General features: G+C 40.9%; 1 protein-coding gene across 2 annotated transcripts in view; it reads left to right on the forward strand.

Annotated features, from left to right (window-relative positions):
* Positions 1-492: 492 nt before the first annotated feature.
* Positions 493-22660, forward strand: part of C2H11orf87 (chromosome 2 C11orf87 homolog) — a 28217-nt gene continuing 6049 nt past the window's right edge. Inside the window, exon 1 of one of the 2 annotated variants that reach the window (XM_066544774.1) lies at positions 493-548. The gene's annotated coding sequence lies outside the window, so the exon portion shown is untranslated. Of the gene's footprint in view, positions 549-22374; positions 22461-22660 lie in introns of those variants that run through there. The other variant, XM_066544773.1, reaches the window with a different exon arrangement.

The following is a 22660-nucleotide window of genomic DNA, read 5'->3' on the forward strand; positions in this document are numbered from 1 at the left end:
CCAACCCTATTAATTCCTTGCACTTGCCTGTGCCTCTGCCTGCCTCTTGTTCCAAGACACTGTATATCACTTACTCCAAAACTCAGTGTGTTTACAGTGCCCACGGGAATGAAAAAGCAGAAGACCTCATAAACTAAATAGTTTCCTAATTAACACATTTAATCTAAAACACCCCAGCAACTTAGCTTGAGGGGGAGAAAGAAGGAGGAGAAATGTGCTATCCTTGAGAACACTCTTCCTCTGCTTATCTTGAAGGTACAGCTATACACCTCTGGAAGGTTGCCCTAACCTACACCTCTAGCCTTCTGCAGCAGTGGGAAGAGTGTCTTACTGTACTTATATCTATTTCAGCCACAGGTCCTTCCTTTTACACTGTGCTTTGTTGCTTTCTTTTCAGCCATTTAAGATCAAGTGCTACTGTCCTCTGCTGCTGCTGCTGCTGCTGGAGCACGGCAAGACTTTGAAACAGTCACCATGACAATCAGAGAGATGCAGTCTGGATCCTAATGGGGGTGATACATGGCTGTGATTGTATCCTGCAGAGCAAGGTACGTGGATGCAGCTGCTGGAAGATGTGGGTTAAGAACTGCTGGTTCCTCCCTCCTTTTAGGACCATGCATGGTGCTCCGGGGAAACCTCTTTGCTCTGTGCTGACACAGCATCTCCTTTTCTGGAGATGTTCCCCAGGGGCTGATTCTGTCTGGTGTGAGGTTTAGAAAGGGATGAGAAATATTAATGGCTGAATGATTATAATGCCTTAGAAAATGGAGCTGAAAGTGCAGTGTATAGAGATCAAAATGAAACACAGTATCTGGCTGTGAGATTTTGAATTATATCAAAAGGGAATTTATTCCTGCTTTTTAACTTCTTGTTACCTGCAGAGCTGAATTCTTAAAACATCAGTTCCTGCCTATTATGGCAGTATGCTGTGTTCTGTCCAGTGTCTTCATGCAAAATGAAGTTATAAAATACAAAAAGATGTGCTAGTTTTAGGTACATCAGCCATTCATATAGAACAAAATATTCAAATGCTGTGATTTATAAAGTACTGGTTGGCACTAGACTGGTTTTTTCCTTGGCCTTATGATGTAAAAATGAGGACAAATGCTGTGGAATGAAAATGAACATGAATCCTCTTTGATGAACAGGATGTAAGCTGTTTTCTGATTGTCTATGCTGATGTCTTTGCCCATTGTTTAAATGTGATAAAAGCTTTATGCTGATGCTGCTTTAGTTATCATAAAATTCCCTCTTCAGGGCAAATGTCAGTCACATTAGTCTGATATTCTTTTATTACCAGGTTCTTTGTATCGCATTTGAGCCAAGAAACTTATGAGCCACAAGGTATCCTGAATACTGAAATACTAGATATTTGTATGTGTTTTTAATGGACCATGTGCAAACAGCCATACAAAGTTAGTGAAGGTGAGAACTGCATAGCATGACATATGGTGAATAAAATTGATAATATTGGAACAGTAATGAGAGCTATGTAATGCTTATGTATCTATTAATATCTGTATCCACATACACCCCCATGTCTTCTAAATATATGTACAGTAGCTCTAACTTTCAGCAAGTAAAATGAGAATTCATAATGCAGTAGAAGGGAAAGAGCATGAAAATGAAAACAGAGGCAAAGCCACAATAAAACTGCAGTCAGGAGGAACAAAAGAAAAAAGATACCTATTAAAATTCATTCTATAAAAGGAGGATTGTGGATGCAAGGAGCTATTTCCAGTGAAAAAATGTTTAAGAGAAGCTTCTTGTGGTTTTGCAGCAGAAATCTTTGACCTTTCATGTGTACTGTGAACATAAAGGCTGTGTCTTGAGACAGAGGGAGTAAGATAAGACAATGTTTGGGTGTTTTAGGATGAACAGAAAGCATTTTCTTCATCTTTCTTTTCATGACCTACCAATGATAGACCTAACCCTTTGGAAAATTCTCAATGTCTGCTTTAACCTTGGCTCCATCTAGATGCTTTGGTCATCTTCTCTAGTGTGTCAGCCTTTATGTTTAGTGACTTGTGCCTAACACTCCATAGGTGGTCTCCTTATGGACAATTTCTCTTTTACTCCAGCATATTCTCTAAGAGATTTTAATATAATTTTGCTTTTTCACCCTTTTCTTTTCACTCCAAACTCTCATTTCTTATTTCAGTAGGAACACAATTTTACCTGCAAATTCTGCATCTTCTTTTGTGCCGGGAATAGGCTTGGAGAGAATCTCAATTAGGACTACATGAGAAATATCCAGATAGATCTCTTGAGATCTCGAAATAATACCAATGCAGAAACCATTCTATGTTGGTAGGAAGGAACCAGGTCCTGTGGAAATATGTCCTGTCCTGATGGGAGTGAGGTCTGACCTCCATGTTATAGGATAGTATCTCAAACAAAGGATATGCACATCTGGCTCAATGCCAAGAGAGACCTGATTGGGAACAAGGCCAGGGCAATCAGAGCAAGAGGCTCTCAGGACACTGAGAACTGAGCCCAAGGTACAAGCAAAAGAGTGAGGGAAATAAGAAGACTCAGCACATTGAGTCTGGCACGGATCTCTAGCCAAGCCCAGTCTGTGTAGCTGTTAAGTCAGTTATACCTATCGTAAAATCAGTAAAGAGAGAAAAATCCTCTGGGTCTCTCTTGTAAACCTGTTCTTTCTGACTTTTTGTTCCTATTGCTGCCTCTATTTCTATTATTTTCTTGCTTGCTAATTGCACCTTTTCAATGTTAATGTCACATACTTGGTCACTGCTCAATCTATGCATTTCTAATTTAATCACTCCTCGGGCACCAGCTCCTCTCAAAGCTCTTATTTGTGCTGTGGTTCTTTAAACAGCCCTGTAGTCTGTGCAAATCTCCCTAGAAATGAAGCAATATTCCCCACACATTTCACCTCAGTCTTGCAGAGAATGACTCTTGCTTCTCTCAGCTGTTGCATCTTTGCATACACACTCAAAGCTACACTGACCTTTCCTACTACTGTATTTCTCTGACACTTGAAAGTAACTTGCTGGGATTTATCCTCTTAGCCCTTATGACGTTTCTGTCATCAAAGAACCTGCCTCTAATAGAAATCATCTTCCAAGCTAATTTTCCATTCTCTAGTGCCTGTCCTTTATGGTATTTTTCCAAGGTGATTCTTGTTCTGTTAATTTTGGCCTGTGTTACAAATTAATCCCTCTGCCCCATGTTGTTGGCCTCTCTGGTTTTCTTGTCTTTTCTCAATTTAGCATAACACCTATGAATATTATAATATGTTGTTTATGCCTCTTTTAGCTCATTCCAACTCAGATTGTTCTGTAATTCTGTGATTACTGGAAGTATTACATCAGGCAAAACCAAACACTGATCCTTAAATATTTACCTGTCCTCCCTATAAACTGGTGTTATTTTCTTTGTCTGTTAGCCTTGTTTTGGTCCTTCATTCCAGACTTCAGACCAAATGAGATTTTTTTTTCACAAGCAAATTCAGTCAAGCTTTTTAAGAATGATTTTGGGAAGCATTGGAGGCAATCTTCCATTCTCATGCTCTCCAGCTTTATGTCAGTGTAGCTACCTAGCTTTGAGGCAGAGGATGATCAGACCAATTGTTTAAAAATGGCTTAAATCCAGGAGTATTACATTTATTGTCTTCCACTCATCCGTTGATTTGGTAATTCCTTAAAAATGGATTGTCTTTGTCAGGCAAGATCTATTCTTTATAAATCCTGCCTCTTATTGCTCATCATTGCATTATTCTCTGCAAATGAAGTGACTATTTCTTAAGAAGACCTTTTCTATTGTTTTTTTGTCTTTTTCCAGTGCTAGAAGCTAAATGTAGATCACTGTAATTAGTAAGAATTTCTTCATTCTTTTATGAATGCTGAGACAGTGCCACATTTGCTTTTCTGTTTAGCATTGGCAGAGGGAGGATAGATAAAGGCATAGCTGTCTCCTTCTCCTCTTAGCACCTCCACACACCTGTGGTGTGTGATTCTAACCACTTGATGGTGCAGGAGATGTGGTGGAATGTGGCCATCACTGCTGCTTCTAAATCTCAAGATTTTGCAAGATAATTTGTCAGGAATGTTACAGTAGCTTTAAGAGAACCCAGGAAGAATGAGTAGTATCATATGTTTGTTTTCTTAGGTTTTTTTGTTTGTTTGTTTCAGTTTCTCATGGCCAATAGATTTTTGTCAGGAAGTATTAAAGGTCCCCAAAGGATGTGCTACCAGAGTGTGACTGTTTTATGCCTATGTGCCATGTGTACCCTGATCATCAGAAGATGATCAGGGTATACATGGTTTAAACACTGCTAGATCTGCCCCATAATTTCTTCCTGAGTAATTCTACAGCTATGTATAAGTTTGAAAGGTACATTTTGTTTCTGAAAGTACTTGGTGTTTTATTTCCACTAGAGCAATACTCACATCTCATTCCGTTCCTCTGCTTTCCTGTGCATTTGGCCACTACCAAACATCAGCAAACACAATCTGATTTCTCTCTTTCTGGTGTAAGATATTAGCCAGACATTTAAGAAAGTAAAGTTAGGTTGCCTTGAGGTAGGGAGGTGAATTATCTGAGGTAGGGTAGTGAGTTATCTAAGGGGCACAGTTGACTCCCTCGACTGGTTTGAACTTTAGTGCATGACGAAGTACACCTTTTTCTCTCCTAGGAGAAATAAATATTGCCTGGAGAGCAAGTTCATCCAGAGCTACATGTCCTAGAATCCTAGTTTGAGGTGTTATGGACTCATCTATGCATTCACCTGAAAAATCAAGGTTTACTTTTAAAAACTAGGTTTTTATCTAATTTACGGACCTGCAGCATAAGTAACTTAGACATCTATTATGTTGCTGCTCTTGCTCCACAGTGCTGAGCAGAGCTTTGCACTGGTGTCCACAGCTGTGCAAGCTGCAGCTGGGAAAGGACAAGGGCCTTGCTGAGGTTCTGTGCCTGTGAATATGTTGTGTTTTTGTTTGGGTTCTAGACATGGCAGATGTTCTCTGAAGCATGGCTTCTCATTTACCTCACCATCCAATCAGGAAGACACTGTTGTATTCCTAAATTATTTTTTCTTTCTAGTGCTCCATAAAATAAGAACTATAACTGCAAAAAATGCAGTTGGCCACCACTGAGCTCACTGACAACTTCAGGCTGAGAAGCCACATTTAACAGTGGCTTCATCTAGGATGGAGAAGGGGATGGCTTTACTTCACATTATAATGTTTGATCATCCACAAGTGAATTTACATGTTGCTCAGTTGTACCCTCATGTGGGAAAGATGAGGTATACAACTAAGGAAAGAAACCACTGTGTTGCAGTGTGATGTATTACCTTTTCTATTACCTTTTCTCAGTATCCTGGTTCTTTACCCAGGTGTACCAATAACCCCTCCCTTCGCCTCCCTTGCCCCTGCTAAGTGCTGTCCATCAATCTTAACATTCCAGCAAGGGCATGGTCTGATTGGCAGAGTTCAAAAGATGCCTCTCAGCCCTGGGCACATTGGGCTATCCAGGTGTCATTTGTCCCCTGAGACTTCCCCTCCCTTACCTGGTTGGTGGGACCCCTACCCCTTCCCTTCCCCTCTCCCCAGAGTTAAAAGACACAGCAACCATGTGGTTTTTTGTTCTGTTGGAGCTGTTGCTGCGTTCAGAGGCCTGTGTGCCAGGAATAAAGCTCTGGATTGAAACCCTCCAGCAGGACCCGTCTCCTTTTTCCTTCACTTCACCTAAAGCCTTTCCACCAGAGGTAAACCTGAGCTCCTGCGTGCCTGGACTTGTCCCAAGCGCCCAGCTGCAACATCCAGCCAGCCAAAGGTGTCTCTGAGGTGAGACCAGCACAGCTGCTGCCCTTGGTCAAGCAGCAAGGGTCAGACAAGCCCAGGCATGTCCCATCTGGCAATACTGGGATCTAACTCCAATAACACTGCAAAAATATTCTCTAAATATACCACTGACTGTAAACCAAAGCACAGTAGAACACTGGATTTCAAAAATATTAGAAAATGTCCCTTTTTTGTGTCCATGGTATTTCAAATGATTTATGTTATTTCCACTTATATGTGTGTGTATATGTATACACATGTATACATACACACATTTATACATACATATTTATATTTATCTGAACTCCTTACTAATTGGAATCAATACAATGTGTTGTCTGCCTCCTGTTCATTGTGTCTGCTTCCTTGTTCTGCAGTCAAACCCTAAATGCAAGCAAGTTCCCTTTTCCTGGGAAGTGTATGATCAAAGGAAGATCAAAGCAGAATCTGAGCTCAGGGTGTGTAATTTTTGGCTGATCAAACACAGATATGTTCCCCTGCGTTGAAACGAAGGTTGGAGGAAGTTAACTAACTGGCTATAACATTTCCTTTGCATTATCAATTGGCAGTTCTAAGGGCTCCTTCCAAATCAGAAATAAACTCTCTTTGCTACCGTAGTGCATATTAACCACAAACACCCTTGCAAAATAATCTTACAGGTGAAATACAGAGTCATACCCAGATCCTGCCTCAGTCTGAAAGTCTGCTGGGGAGTTTTTTCTGGCCCCTATTTGTCCACTTGCAGCTAAGTGGATTGTGCTGCAGAGTAGAGGGCCAAACGCAACCAGAGCAGAAGTTGCTCACCCTGCTTCTGTGTTTTTGCATGTATTGTTTTCTCCAGAGAGAAAACTAGATGGATCCTCACAAAAGCTGGGAAGATGTGATTCAGACATCAGTGCTATCAGTGGGCAGATTATATGTCCCACACTTTTGATATCATTCTAATCTCGGAAAGCTAGATTGTTTTAAGATATGACATTTAAGATACTGCTAATGTTGTTAGCATTAACTGCTACAGCCCTGGCTATACTTGTTGTGCAAATAAGAATCTGATTCTTCCTTTGATCTTGCTAAGTTGCTTAGAGTCCAACAGATGTCAGTAATCCTAGCATCATAAAACAATATGTATTTTACCATCAGAAAGAAATACATACAGCAAATATATTGAAGTTTCAGCTTCCAAAGAGGTTATAAACAAGAATGCATAAAACAGGCTATGTTTTAAGATGAGGGTATAAGAACAGCTTATAAAAGAAACATTTGGAAATAACTTCCAAATTACATTCAGAAGTGAAAACAAAAGTGTTAAAAATATTTCAGGCTCCACAAATATGGACACTGATTCAGACAATTAAGAAAACAGCTAGAGGAATATGAGTTAATACAGAGCCTCCAGAAGTTGATTTAAATGTGGCTAACTGAGATCACATGTGTACATGTGTAGGGGAAGATCCCAAAATTCTTTAGGGAAAGAAAGGTAGCATGGTGTCCTGACATGATTGCATTTCCTAATAAATCCCATCAAACCTTGGAATCTAATAGAGATTTTTTTTCTTAGCTGATGACTAGAACAAGGAAGAAAGGTTTCTGGTAAAATTACTATCAGAACATCGACAAGAGTTAACCAGGTGAGTTAACATTACTAGCAGAACAAGGAAGGTGAAAATCCTGTAGCAGGGTGTACAGGAAGTGCTCCACAAGGAGCAGAACAAGGAAGGTGAAAATCCTGTAGCAGGGTGTACAGGAAGTGCTCCACAGCTTAAGCTTGCTGGAAATGCAGATCTGAGCAGAGCTGGTGCTTGTTCAACCATTCATCCCTCTGCTCTATCTGGAGGTGGTGCTCAGGCTCTGCTCTGAGTGGACAGGTCTCACACTGAGAGGCATCAAACCAAATTTGTCTCCAGCAAGGTCAGACTTTGAATGGCCAAAAAAAGTTTCCCCCTGCCTCACTCTGCCATGGGGTATGGTCTGATTTGCCTCTCCGTTATGGAGAGGATCCTGTTTCCAGTACATTCTCTGGGCATCCAAAATGTGTTCACTCAAAATGTTTCCCAAGCAGTTTCCTCCAGACTTGCTGGGGGAGCAGGTGCAGAGAAGGAGGGCTCCTGTGCTGTCCTGTTCTCTCTTACTGGGACAGAGTAAGTGCTCACCTACAAGAAGCAAAACCACATAATCTAGAGTAGATGTGTTTATGGATACACAGTGGGTGTGTTCTGCAGTTCCACTATAGACAATTGCCTGTGGAATCTCTGACAGAAAAGGAAACAAACCTGTCCTGTTCCTGTCATCTCGGCAACACAGTCAAGCATAGACATTGACACTTCAGAGAGAGGTGTTCATTTGTATCTTCCAGTACCCAAAAGTAGAAAGTTTTACTGAGAAAGCACTATGAGAGCAGCATATTTAAAACAAAGCAGAACAGAAGATTTATGTTGTCTGCTATGTGTGCTTCAAGAAGCCTGGGGTAGTAGAAGTCTGAAGGATTAGAAACACAGCCAGAGTCAAAGAAACCTCCAAGAGGGCACTTTGGTACAGACCTTAAACTTCCCAATGGAAATAGAAGAGACAGAATAGTTGTTTCTAAATTATAAGCACTAACTGAAAGTGATTGGGTCCTGCCACTTAATAAATAACCATTCATATGCTGAGGCTTTCTATGTGTGTGGGTGCATGCTCTTAGCCCTTCCTGGCTGTAAGAGAAAAATGTGTTAACTTAAACCACCTTCACAGAACTGAAGCTGGTGCCTGTTGGATTTCAGCTCAGCCGTGAGCATGTGTGTGCTCAGTAACAAGTGGTACCTGTTAAAGTGACATGAACTGCTCACAGATCTCAGATTATGCAGTGATAGGTATACTAGAAGATGAAGACACAGAGAACTCCTGCTGGGCTAAAAACTGTGTAGCTCTATTGATCTGATGCCAGCTGAAGATTGAGCCTATTGCACTTAGAGAACAGATATCTACTTTGGCCTCTAAAATTAAAAAAAAAAATCAAAAGAAATGGTAACTACACAACCTTTTCCTGGCTTTTTTGTTCTAAGACTCTGCAAAGCTGGTGAGGGCAAATATTGAACACTTGGACAGGCATAGTTTAGTTAGAGAATTTCAGCACAGGCAGAAAAAAAGAAGTTCAAACTTGGCCATGTTGGCTCATCTTGCCCAAGTGAAGAAAATGGGAATGAAACAGGGTGAATGTGTGGGCATCCTTCACAAGGACTTCTGCATAGCTTTCAGTGCCCACTGAGAGAGTAATCTGTAAGGTTAACAAAGGAACACTGGTGGTGATGAAATGCTCAGTTGGTTTGCTAACAGAAACCAGAGATGGCAAATGGGACAGAGGGGTAGAGAGAGACAGTGGGATAAGAGTGACGAGTGGCAATATGTTGAGCTGTTCTGTTTCTGCTATATATAGGAGGTAGCGGTTATCCTACAGAAGGAAATGTAGAACAAGATGTGCAGATTTGGAGACGATGTGGAACTGACAACCTGAGAAATGCCATCCATAAAGGAAGTAAGTTGAAGATGCTGAGAAATCTGCCTTATGTGTAGGATATGAGAGATGAACAGGCAGTGCAAACCAAAGATGGAGAAACCAGAATATGGTGGCGAGAACTGTGCTCATTTGCTCATTTGAAATCTTGATATTGTTGCAGGGCAATGACTCAGAAGCCAGAGAGGGTCACTGAGGGAAGAAAGCCCAGGCCAGAATAGATCCCCAGGACACATTTGCAAAGAGCTAAAAAGAGGAGAAATGCTTTAGTTTTCACACAATAAAGAAAGTTGCTAAATTTGAAGAATAAATGTGTGAACACTCTTGGAGTCCTTAGTCACTTATGCAGTAGTATGCCAAACAGTTTTTCCATGGTGGCAATGGTAATTAAAAGTGCAAGAGCAGCACTGGAGGCTCAGCAGCCCCCCAAGCAGCTGGCATTGATACCCGACAAGAAGCCAAGAATGTATTTCAGCCAGCCACCATGGGAACCTGAAATTGTGTAGTTAATGCTTTCAGTGCTTCTTCTTGAACTTTAGGACATTTTTCACCTACACCAAACCATATATAAAATACCATATATGCATTGTTCAGCTGTAGAAATTCTCTTGAGTGCATATATGCCACTTACATGAATCGTGTTCCCCACCTCCTGACTCCACTGTCTTGAAACCACAGATTTTATTCCTCTACAAATCTGAAGAAGTGTGTCCTAGGCTTCAGATACAAAATTTACCACTTTACCACTGAAGTGTGTGTGAGATCCAGTGATGGACACATGACACATCCAGCCTACAAACCTCGCCCATCCACATTACAGGGACTTGGGATCACAGAGGGCATGGAAACTCCTGGGGATACTGACACTGAAATAGAGGATGGAACCAGGCCAGCTGCCTGCTGAGGATGCTAGGAAGAATGTGAATGAATCTTGAAGAAAACAAATATAGAGAAAGTGAATGAAGCTTAAAGCAAGACAGGTATTAATGACTGAGCTGTGGTAAGGCAAAGGAGAGCACTGGTCTGGATAGAAAGAAGAGGCAGTGAATCTTCTGTAAGGCTTTTAAAAATAAAATATTGATTTTTTAATTAAAATGTTATAAATATTTAAAGTAAAATAGATAAAATATCATAAAATATTGTTCATTTGTATGCTGCCCAGCGACCCTCACAAATGAACACTCTCCATTGACACACACTTCTGTGCCTCCTACTAAGGCTTTCCTCAGGAGGGTCATGGCAAAATGAGGCTGAAAAATAGGAAATCTACCATTTTCTAAGCTGAGAAGAGCAGTGCCAGGATCAATACAGCATGAAACAAGCATTGGACACAGCCTAACCACAGTCTCTAAAGCCTTCATTGCAGCTCTTCTTTGTGGTTTTGGAACATCTCTGAAAGAGAAGAAACAATTTCCTTCTTATTGCAAGCAATGGCCATCAAAGTTATTTTAATGTAGAGAAACAAAAGTGTTTCAAAAGTGTTCAAAGGGGTTCTGAGGGGCAAATGATGTGAACCCTCATTGTAAATAAGGGAATTGTAGCTCTTATCAATGTGGATTTGAGGTCCTCTCAGTGTTCCATGGGCAAAAATCCTGGCTAACATTGTGTTTAGTACAACAGCACAAATGGCTCTTTTCCATCCACAGAAGTTTTGTGTTTTACATTTCATGTTTTGTGTCAGTTTTGTCTGGGTTTATCCCACTTGTCCTCAGAAATCTCTCCCAAGATCCTGCTCCCCAGTAATGTGACTAACAAATCAGAGATGCACCATACTTTCTGCTCAATTAAGGACAGAAAAACAACCCTCACACAAGCAGTATCTAGGCTATTGCTGAGAATGGTGCTGAGCGTTTCAGATAGATGTTCAGAAAAGACTAAAAGGCAGCTACAGAAGAGAATCTTCATGAATTTCCTCCCAATCTTTCATACTCAGTGACACATGATCATTTATTCAATATTTTTTAAGAGGAAAACTGCAGCATTCTATGTTTTTCTGCTTCCACAGAAATGTGAGCATTTTTTGGACTTTTTGTCACAAAATGAACTCTTTCAGCAGTAAGAAATCTTGAAACACTAAGTGACATGCTTTGTGCCCATCCTGTTCTTTCTTCCCCATAACTTTTCTTGGGTTTTCCCTGTGGTTATTCCTGTCACCAGCTAACTGTTCTTCAACTCCAAAATGGTAAATAACAAAATGGAGATATGAAATAAGGAGGATGCAGCTCCAGAGACCCGGCCAAACAGAGATAAGTGGGGCAATGAAAGCTAACATGGCAGGGCAGCTAGATTGGATGAAAAATATTTACAGCTTTTTAAGTTCTTCAGGTTTGCAGTGGCCTACCAATTTATGCTGGAAGCATTGTCTTTATGCTCCATATGTACATTGCAAGTGTTGCAGTCTAGGGGCTGCTCTTCTTCTGCCACTGACTCTTTCTGTGGCCTTAGCTAAATCACTTTACCTTGTTGTTACCTTTAATCAAATTGTGGTCTTGTAAAGTATGATCCCTCTTTAATGCCTCAGTATCATGACATTGACTCGATGGGGACTTCTAACATTGCAACCTAATTATTGATAATAAAACATTACTAGCTGAGAAGAATCAAACCATTTTCTTATAGCCTTTGCTTAGAAGATTTTTAATTTCATGAAGGTCTGAGAGATTTCCATGTTTTGGGGTGAAATAGAAATGGATTGGTAATGTTATGCATCTTTCAGAAAATGTATACCTACAATACTCCTTTATTATCTCTTCATGTTCCTGCAGTCTGCCAGTCTTACACAAATCTAGTCCTGTACAATTTTTTTCCTACAAAACAAGCTATTAGAAGACGTTTTTGCTGCTCCTCTGCACTAATAATTTTTTTGCACACAAAGATTACTTAGACTGTTCTTTTTCTTAGCTGATTTAGTTTGTTAAAAACATCTAATTGATTATATAAGAAAAAGAGGCCAATGTACCTTTGCAGATGCCTTTGACTTGTTTTACAGAGTGATACTGTGCTGTGCTCTACAAAGTTCTATAATCTATACATCTGCTTCTCATTATTATTATAACTTTTGTTGAGTATATTATCCTTCCAAAGCTATTGTTTGATTTGCCTTTCAGCAAGGGAGACTTCACCTTTCCAAAGTTTCTTTTTCATATTTTTACTAGGTTTCTATTCTAATGCAACCCATTATTTTCAAAGGCTTTCAACAACAGAAGAATATCATTGTGCTCAGAGCAGATGTCTGAACTGATCAAGAAAATGATTGTTGGGGTTGTGTTTGACCATTTTCAGAGACTTTGGTGGCATGGATTTATAGTATAAGAAAATCTCCAAGCTCACCTATGCCTCAGGCGCTCAGCATTCACTAAGGCACTGAACCTCTTCTCCAGGTTCATGTGCTCATGTTCTCCTGTCTTTCATACAAATGCATTGTAACACATCTCTACTAAGAAGAGAATACAATAAGACAAGCTGGAGCCAGTAGTCACAGTGATGAGATTATTTTGAACTGCCTTTAAAGTTTCTTGTGTTAATGACTGGCAAATAGTTAGGACCTCTTAAAAGCTTGGCTCCAATACAGTGTAATGGCAGCTGTGAAACATAATTTCCCAAATAAGCTCTTACAATAGTGGACTGAGATATACAGAGTTCACCTATCTTTGCTTCTGAAAGCCCAAAGAATGTACCAATTGTGCAAGCTTGCAGTCCCTTGTTAATTATAATCTCTGTTTATATAGCAGCCCTATCTCAAAACTCTTTTCAAACATTAAGACTCCTAGCACTTCTTTTATGTAGGCATTATTATCCCTGTCATTATCATTATCTCATCTTCCATTTTATAGGTGGTAAATGAGTAAAATCACACTATGAGTCAGTAGCTGAATTGGGAATAGAATATTGTAGTCCTGACTTTGTCCCTTGCTTTAATTACTCACTAACATGATTGTTATTTGTGGGTTGAAGTGATTTTGTTCAGTGTAAGGTCTCAGCAAAGATTTTTGTTTGTATGGCTTTCATGCTGATATTTTTCAGCTGTTGGTCTTGGTTTAAGTAGCTAAGAAGAGATGCTGTCATCTTCCAATTAAATACCTATCAATATGTTTTAATATTATACAATTTGAATAATAGGCTGGAACAGCTCAAATGGAGCTTAGTCTATGAGCAATGAAGTATTTAGGTATTGATGTTGTGTCCTAATCTAGTCATAGTAAAAACCATGATGGAAATCTATGGAGAAATGTACTTTTGTAAAGTAGCTGGGTTTTAAACAACAGTTGTTATTAATTAGTCTTTTCTTTTAATGTGAAAATACCATATGCAATTACTAAATTAAGTTAAAGCCACTTGTCTCTTTTTTTTTTAAGTCAGAACATTTTAGTTAGTATAAAATACACAAATGTGTTCAGTTGAAACTAGACAGTTAACCTTATTTTCTCCTTTTCCAGGACTGTTTTAATCTGGAAAGGCAATCTAATCATTGCATTGGCTCAAACAATAGCCTAGCTTCAAAACATCCCACTGACAGCACCCCACTCCTTTGTTTCTCCCTCATCAAATGTCATAAGAAAGAGAATAAAAAAATAAATATTTTCATGAGTGGTTACTCAGAAGACCACAAGGTGCAGTCCTGTGAGAAACTGAAGATGCCCCGAGAAGTGAAAGCATGGTCCTCCCATAAGAGAAGTGTAAGACACTCAATATTACAACATGATTGTTTAGAAATAGTGGATTGCTTTTTTTCTTCCTTGTTCATTATTCTTCTCCTTTTCATCCACCTTCTTCTTTTAAATAATGGGATATCTTTGTCATTCCTTTAACTACACTGTAAAAGTCTTGTCCTCTATCAGTGGTCTGCTTGCCTACAGGTGCAAAACTTGGTTTTGGTGAATTATCATAGAAATACATACTGCCTTAAAGGGAATAGATCCCTCAAATAAAAGTACAAAGCCCTCTTTGCTCCCTTCTACTTGCCCCAATTATAGAACAAAAAATGCTTCTTGGTTTCAACAAATAGGATCTCATTCAAGGTGATTTGAATGCTGTATTTTGTGGATGCAGCAGTCATGTACACAGTCTTTATATACCTGACAATTATGGAGAAGAGAAGCTAGTTGTGCAATTTGTTTCATAGTTTTCTGTAGTAACAAGGTTACAATTCCCTGCATTTGTTCTGCGCCATGCTGGCACTTTACACTCTGATCTTTAATTCATTCTTCTTTAATGACCTATTAATTTGCTCATAAACCAGATCTCCATGTCTCCCAATCACTTTATTAGACAAGTTACAGCCTATCCCTTCCCTTCCCTTCCCTTCCCTTCCCTTCCCTTCCCTTCCCTTCCCTTCCCTTCCCTTCCCTTCCCTTCCCTTCCCTTCCCTTCCCTTCCCTTCCCTTCCCTTCCCTTCTTTTCCCCTCTTATTATTTTCCAAAAAACTTCGCACAATACAGCTTTTTATCCCATCTCAGCTGTGTCTCTACATTTCCCCTCATTAGGAGGACATCCCATTCTCCTAATGCTTGTTCCTGAGAGTTTATTCCCTACTTTAACACACACTTTGTGGCCAAATGTCCTTCTCTTCCTCAAACTTGTAGCATAAAAATGACAGACATAGGGTTGAAAGTGGCAGATGATACCTGCCTACCTGAGAAGTACTCTAACATTTCTCTGTTTTTTCATGCTATCACAGTTTATGGAATTTTTAAATGCGTATTCTTATAAGAATTATTACATATTTTTCTAACTAGAGCAGCTGAAACCACATATAGCACTATGTCTGCATAGGCCTGTGGCTGAAATGACAAATGATATTTTTATGTTGTATCATTTTCAGTTATGCAATTTCAGTTTCTTGAAATCTCTCTTCAAACTGTTATATGTTGCTCCTCAAATAATAGCTATTTATGATTGTCACTTCTGTGCTGTATCTCCTATGTTCCACCTGCACTTCTTAGTTCTACAAAATGCATTCTACTATAAAAACGTTAATTTTTGCCAGATTTTCCCCACCCTGTAAATTCAGCCTTCCCTGATCTGTCAACTCAGTTTTCCCTTTGCTTTCCAAGCTTTTCCTTTTTACACTGATGTTTCTCCAGCGTGACCCACAAAGGTGGTGAGAAGTAGATTAGCTAGGCTGTGGTCCTGGGCTCCTCAAGACAAGGAAAAATATTTGTATCATAGCAATTATTTAGAGACCTAATTTTAACTGCTGAAGTGTGAAGGTCAGAAGAAGTAGGAAACAGGATTCCTTGGCGTAGTCTTACCTAAGCACACAAAGTAAAGTTATGGTATCAATACTTTCTTGGAGTACAAAACAGCTAATCAGCCTCCTGCTATCATGCAAGGACATTACTACATCCAAACATGTTCCTGTAGAGCTTTAAAAAAACTGGCCAACATTGTTGAGTGTTTATTGCATTGATATTTTCTCCTTATTTCCAGATGCTCCAGTTGGTTTTATTTTATTTTGGAGAGAGTTTTATGTTCTCTCAGAGCACCTCTTGATTAAAATCAGTTGCTTTCCCAATGTGTTTTCAGTCTAATTTCAGACTTGACATGGCAAAGAGTATAATAAAACTTAGCAGAAAGATACAGAGAGAAAACCGAAGAGCCCAGTAATAAAAGATTACATGGTTCTCCAGCAGAGTCTAATAAACACAGTGGTGAAGGAAGCAAGTTTAAAATGAAATCTCAGTAAACAACTGCTTTCTTGCTGATTACCACTGGTAAAATAAGCACTTCTGAAACAATGCTATTTTTGTACAAAAGGATTATTCACAAGCACATTGTGCATGATAGCAGCTAAATGCTAGGAACAATGGAGGGAAAACCTTGAGCTCATCACTGTGTCAGAGCCTTTTCTGTTTCACAAGGTGGTCATGCAGCTCAGAGGATGGAGGGTTCTTGCAATGGGAGAGGCATTTGCAGCTTGGGCAGCTCTGTTTGCCACATGAGTTTTTGGGAAGGAGGGAAAGAAGCACCTGTGAGGGGCTGCTGCTGCAAGGTGCTCCATCCAATCCAACAGGCAGTTAATAATGACGTACTTCATTTTACCCTTCCCATGAGCAGGTGCTTGTATCCTGGGCTGGATCTGACTACAGGGCACAGCACCTCATAGAATAGGACCTTCACATTTCTGGTCCTGGTTTAGAAGGTATGGGCATGAAGAAATTTTGTGCTTATGAAGTTTTGGGATGATACTCTAATTAAAAAATTAATATTCTCACTCCCCACCTCAAACTACAGCCTCAGAAGAAAAAAGCTGAAGAGCTACAAAGCTAGTAAAAATTAATTTTATTTTTAAATAAAATTTCTAAACTTAATTCAAAATTCTGTTAGAGAAGTGGTTAAAATCCTGGCTACAAGCAAGGTGACAGAAAAATTGAAAGAACAAGGCTATCCAAAGACTTTCAGCTGTGCAACAATGCAAGAAAAATGCATTTCCAGCAGCTGGTATCAAGATTTCTTTTACTATTGCAATAGTGGAAAAGTGGGGAAGGGGGGATAAAACCAAAATCCCTTGGATGTTCAGGGCCCAGGAGATGATAACAGCAGAGCAGAATAATAATGAGTGCTGCTAACTTCCTTCATCACACAGTAGTTGACCAAAAAAAAAAAATTTACAGATATACATATATATATAGTATATATATATATATATATACTATATATATATATATATAAAAGGCCCTGGGCAAAATTTGAACTATGTGTGTTGCTGATGAACAGCACAGTGTGCTGGAGTTGACTGAGCATGGATTTTTTATTAGTAGAGCTAGAGGTAAATGGCTTTGTCATCCATTACACTTTCCCAGCTTTCTTAGATTTCCTCCCTGGAACAAAGCCAGGATATTATGGAGAGAGGGAGGGTTGTTATGTGCATGGAATGAACAAGAAAAATCTCCTGTCTCAGGCTGAGACGTGCTGCCTGGAGCTGAAAGTCCCAAATTCGAGTCCCTTCACTCCCAGCCTTCTGGCTGCAGACAGCAGCTGCCAGGCTGTAACCCTCAGTGTCCCTTTCGTAGAGTTGCTGTTCTACACTCTGTACACTTACAGATGGATCACATGAACATTTGTGAGGGCTGTTCTGCCTTTGGCCCATGGGATGACCTGCTACAGTTAGTTGATGTTTCACCAACCACTAGCCATGTTCTCTCTTTAAAAATAAAGTCTGCTCCTCCAAATTCCCTGAAAACTCTGTAAACTATTAAGAAAAGCAAAAATATTAAATGTGGAAGGTCATTACTCTGACCCTGCTGTTCTAAAATGTATTGGCTAATGAATAAAGTAAATTTTAGTGAATTTTTAGTACATAGTTACAGTTAAAATATTGTCCTTCTTTCCTCCCTTTGCAATAAATTTACTCAGATCCACTTTGCATTAGTAGATGTATGCATGTGCAGCTTTAGAATTCTGATGTTATAATTAGATCTGTGTATTTGGTCAGGCAAGCTCAAGGTTGTCTACTTATTTCTTCATAGTCTGGATCTATGTTCTACTCCTAGAACCATTTAACACCCTGTTGAATTCTGCAAAAGCCTAGTAACCTTCCTTGGTCAGCATCACATGCATCCTTTTTTTTTTCTTTTTTTAAATTCTCACCATCACATGTGGGAGGTTTCTTTACCAGAACAAGAAAAGAATATTTTTCAAAAGTAAGAATAGAAAATGAATATGTAAAATTGTCCTTAAGCTTCATAAAGAATCATCTCCTGAAACTGAAAAAATTGTGAGTCCATATCACCCAGTCTACCTTCTTCTAAAAGGTGTGGGAGAAAGAAAGAAAAAGAATATCTGCTTCTGAGCTGGGTAGCCTGGGAAGCAGAACTGTCAGCCATAGAAAAGCTATTCCAGCTCAGAATCTCTGAAGGACACCTCTAGTATCTTTGCAGGATCTTAACTGACTTCCAGTGCATATAAAACAAAAATTTATTTTATTTTGGTGGTAAAATCCATTCTATCTACAGTCCTAGGTTTTCAAACCATGTTTAAATCACTGGGTTTCACCTATTGTAGTGGGACTATGTGAAGTCCTGGAAGACTTCCACACAGATGGCCTTAATCCCATGGGGAGATAGCAGATTATTGCCAGGGTTATTGGCATTCATGCAGTGCTTGGTCTGGCAGGCAAATGATGACATCAATCTTGGTGAAAAAGGGATCATGCATTATTCTACATGCAATCAAGTGCTAAATTTAAACACTGGTGGGACAATAAATTTTTTTGCAAGAAGGGTCATTAATAGGCAAGGGCCTGAACCATCAAACCTTTACTTACATGAACAGCCTCTGCTCACAGAGGTTATCTCATTAGGCAACTGCCTTACTGAAAAAAGGGCCTTGTACTACAGGGATTGAGGAATTAGTATCTGCAAGAACAACTCTTCTAATTATAGACTAAAAAAATTCATGTATGAAAGTCCATTTGTGGGATTTAGAAGTATGTATGCTGTCTGCTTCTTAACAATGGGAATCAAGAGAAAATTGGGAGCTATCAAGGTTCTAATGAGTACAAACCTTGTTGTAAAATTCAAAATCTATCCCTTTAATATAATGTCCTCTATCACACAGTGGCCAATCCTGTTTGAGCCAGAAACCTAATCCCCATAAATGTCATACTGTTTATATGGTATGCTTGAATTCACTATAACTAATGACCAATTTATTCTTGAAAGAGGGCACTCTTGAAGATATCGTGTCCTTTATTTTCATGCCAGACAAAGTAAGGGTTTTTCATGACCACATCATCTATATTTTTTATTTATATATTCAAATATAATTATAATAGTTAATCAGAGCAAAGGACTAATGCACAATAACAACACAGATTTTTTTCCCCCTGATTTCTGAAACTTTCTGTATTCTGCTCATGGGTATTCCATTTGGTTGGCTCACAGCCAATGTGAACCAGAATACCAAGGTATGTGTTATTTCCCTTTTAGTTTACAATGCTTCTCTTCTGACTCTCTTGTTAAACATTGTAAAGTTACTTGCTAGAAAGAGCAAGAACAGTCTCTGCTTTTCATTCATTTTAGCTAAAGAAGAAATATTGCAAGATTGTACATGAACACACAGAGAAGGGGCTGGGACAGTAGGGAAGGAGTTAAACATTTGCTGAGGTCTATACTACTGTCCCCTCCCTGAATCCCTTTTTTACTCTCTACAGTTTAAGAAAAACCTTGGAATAATTATGATACTAATACACAGGACATATTTTCACTATTTTCTAATCCTAAAAGCAAGGTATAATGTCAATAATTGAAGGCAATGGACAACAGGTAAAATTAATACACAAAAGATTTTTAATTTGTTTAAGGTAATTTAACTTGCAGTAGCTTTGTGTTGCCTCTCCCAACATGTAAAACCTGAAGTTATATATTCTAGTGCAATAAATAAGTAGTCCTAACTATTCGCTTTTGCAATAAACACATCTCAAGTTAGTAAATTCTTGGTTTTGAACTTTATCCAATCCCCAATTTGATTATTTCTGCCATAAACAGGGCTAACATTCTAAGGTATCCTCATACCTTTATTATATCTCCTAATACTGTTTTCTGTGCAAAAGGCCATTCTTATGGTGTTGTTTGGGTTTTTAAAATGAATTATTTCTAATCATCTAGCAACTTCTAATCAGCAGTCTGCACCTTCACAAAGTCGCACATGCTTCTGGGATTAAATACTATCCTTTTCCCACTTTCAGTTTAGGCCAGAGGATTCAGTGGAGCCTGGTCAGGGAGCACAGCACTACTGCTCTATACCTTGGTTGTTTCTGTGTGGGATCAGAAGCGTTCTCCAGTGGCACAGGCCATGATGAGTTGCCCCCATGCCTCTCACCCTGTTTTGCAGCCCCCCCATTCAGCTGCAGCTTTGCAAAGAATAGTGGGAAGAAAGAAGGAATAGCCTGAGGATTGATGTGCTGTTTCAGCCTGTGGTGGTTGTTTTCTCCTCTAAGGCAGCGAGTACAGAGCACTGGTTAATGCAGACCTCAGATACACACGTTGGAGGAAGGCAAGGAAGAAGAAAAAATGTGCAGGCAGAAAGCCAGTGAGGTTATGGACGTGTGTGTGTGAGAGGGGTTGGACACGAATGCAAGGAATGCTGGGCTGAGAATCAGAGAATCATATAATAATTTGGGTTGGAATGGACTTTCAACACTCACTGAGTCCAACCCCACTGCATGAGGAGGGGTGTTTTAGCAATGGCACCAGCTATGCACCTGAGGGAGCTGAGTGAGAGGAGCAGTGGGCAAGGGCTTGTCTCTCAGCACTGGACTGAACGTCTTTCCTCTCTGTGCAGCACCCCTCCAGCATCAAGCTGTACTATTCTGGGGAGGAGAAGGAGTAATGGAAACTCCTATTCCTCTGGTTTTAGAGGAAGTGATAGTGGAGCCCTGGAAAATGTTAAAGATAGACTTTGAAAATGTTAGGCTTTGTGTTTTCTCAGATCACTGCATCTGCGTAAGCAGTATGATAAATGTTATAATTGTTAGATGTGATGATTGTTTAGTAATTAAATATAATTATGATATAATCATAAAAAGAATCATGAGAAACTATGTTGGAAATTTAAGGGGGGCTATGCTTAGCTGAAATCTATGTATACAATAGAACAATATAAGTTTAATAATTAACATGAAAGTTATATAACGATAGAATATAAAAACACAATCATCTCGAATGTATGGTCGGAGTCAGATTTGGTGGAAAACACCCCTGATTCCCAGAGCTCTTAATAAAAGCACCTGCATATAATCGCTTATGTGATTATGTGTTTCTGAATGCTAACAGAAGCATTAAGTTGGAAGTGGTTGGGATAATCCCAATGTAGTTCTTCTGTGTACGTCTTCAATGTAGTTCATTCTGTGTGGTGTAAATCTTTCTCCAGAACAATCACAGAGTTAATAGTGCCTGGCCAAATTTCACAAGCTGTGGTGCATTCACTTATCAGAGACAAAAGACAGTACAAAAGAAATCTGCCTTGAAGCAGCAAAGTGCTTAAATGCTCAGCTAGCCAGCTTCTGTCCACCCCTGTGAAAGGTTCTTGGCTATCAGGGTCAGCAGATCTAACGTATCTTTGTTCTTGACTGAAGATTTTTCCAACTCATGTCACAGCTTACCCTGTACAGATTTTCCTCCAGGCTTTTTAGCCACTAGAAAGGATGGATATCTTCTGTTTCTCCTTATAGTCCTGTAACTTACACCAGAGCTTCATAGCAGCTCTCCTTCTAGCATATGGGGTTAGTCTAGAGCACACAACATGAAACCAATGGCCCTTGCTGTCCTATGCTTCCAGACACTACCACATCAGTTTGTTCCTTTTGGAAATGTGAAGAGCTCCATCCTAATGGTAATTATTTTTTCTGCCCTGTTAGTACTTCTGAAAGAACTTCTCAAATAATAGATTTTCTTATGTTTAGAAATCATCCCATTTTTGGTTTAAGTGCATTAATGGACAGCTCATATCTGTTTTTTCTTGACTAAAGCGCCTGCGATGCACTTAGCCTTCGTAAGGCAAGTTTTCACACACATTCCCACCAGGAGTCCCTGGCACTGCTTCGCTCCCACCGATTGACACCAGCCTCCCCGAGCAAGGACTGGTGCGGAGGGACGGGGTGTTGGTACGGGCGGGGGCTCGGCACCGGGTGCGGTGCGGTGCGAGCGCGGCTGGCGGGCGGGCACACGGCAGCCGCGGGGTGAAGGCTCCGGGGTGCCTCGGTGCGGGCGCTCTGGCCGCGGCGCCTCTGCGTGGCTGGGGCCGGGACGGCGGGGCTGGCTGCAGTCGGTGCCTCTGGCACCGGTACGTCCGGCTGGTGTGGGGACGTGGCTGCGGGCCGCGCTCAGCGTGGCGGCGGAGCTGAGCAGCGAGGGCGGGGGTTGCGCAGCCCCGGGCGCTGCGGGCGGTAAGGGGCGCGGGGTGCGGCGGCGGGCCGGGGCCGCGGGGTGCAGCGGCGGCGGCGGGCCGGGGGCGCGGGGTGCGGCGGGCCGGGGGCGCGGGCGGTGCCGCCGCCGTGAGGGGCCGTGCGGGGCGGCGGCCGGCGGGCCGGGCCCTGACGTCAGCGGCCGGGGCGGCTGCGGCTGCGGGCGGCGCTCCCCGAAGCGGCGGTGCCTCCGCTCCTGCGCTCACTCCGCGCTGCCGCAGCCCCCAGCGCCCGCGGCTCCCTCGCCGCGCAGGTAAGGGGGGCTCCGGGGCGGGCGGCGGCTCCGGCTCGGCGGGGCAGGACCCGCTCGGCTCCGGCAGCCCGGAGCCGCCGCGGCGCGGGGCTCTGGCACCCGGCCGCCGCTCCCTCGCTGCCTCTCCCGCGGCAACTAGTTGGGGGAGCGGCCGGGCGGTGCTGCCCGCGGTGCCGAGGAATTGGCGAAGTCGGAGCGGC

This window comes from Molothrus aeneus, chromosome 2 (assembly GCF_037042795.1).
Source record: "Molothrus aeneus isolate 106 chromosome 2, BPBGC_Maene_1.0, whole genome shotgun sequence".
In the NCBI taxonomy this organism is placed as follows: Eukaryota; Metazoa; Chordata; class Aves; order Passeriformes; family Icteridae; genus Molothrus; species Molothrus aeneus.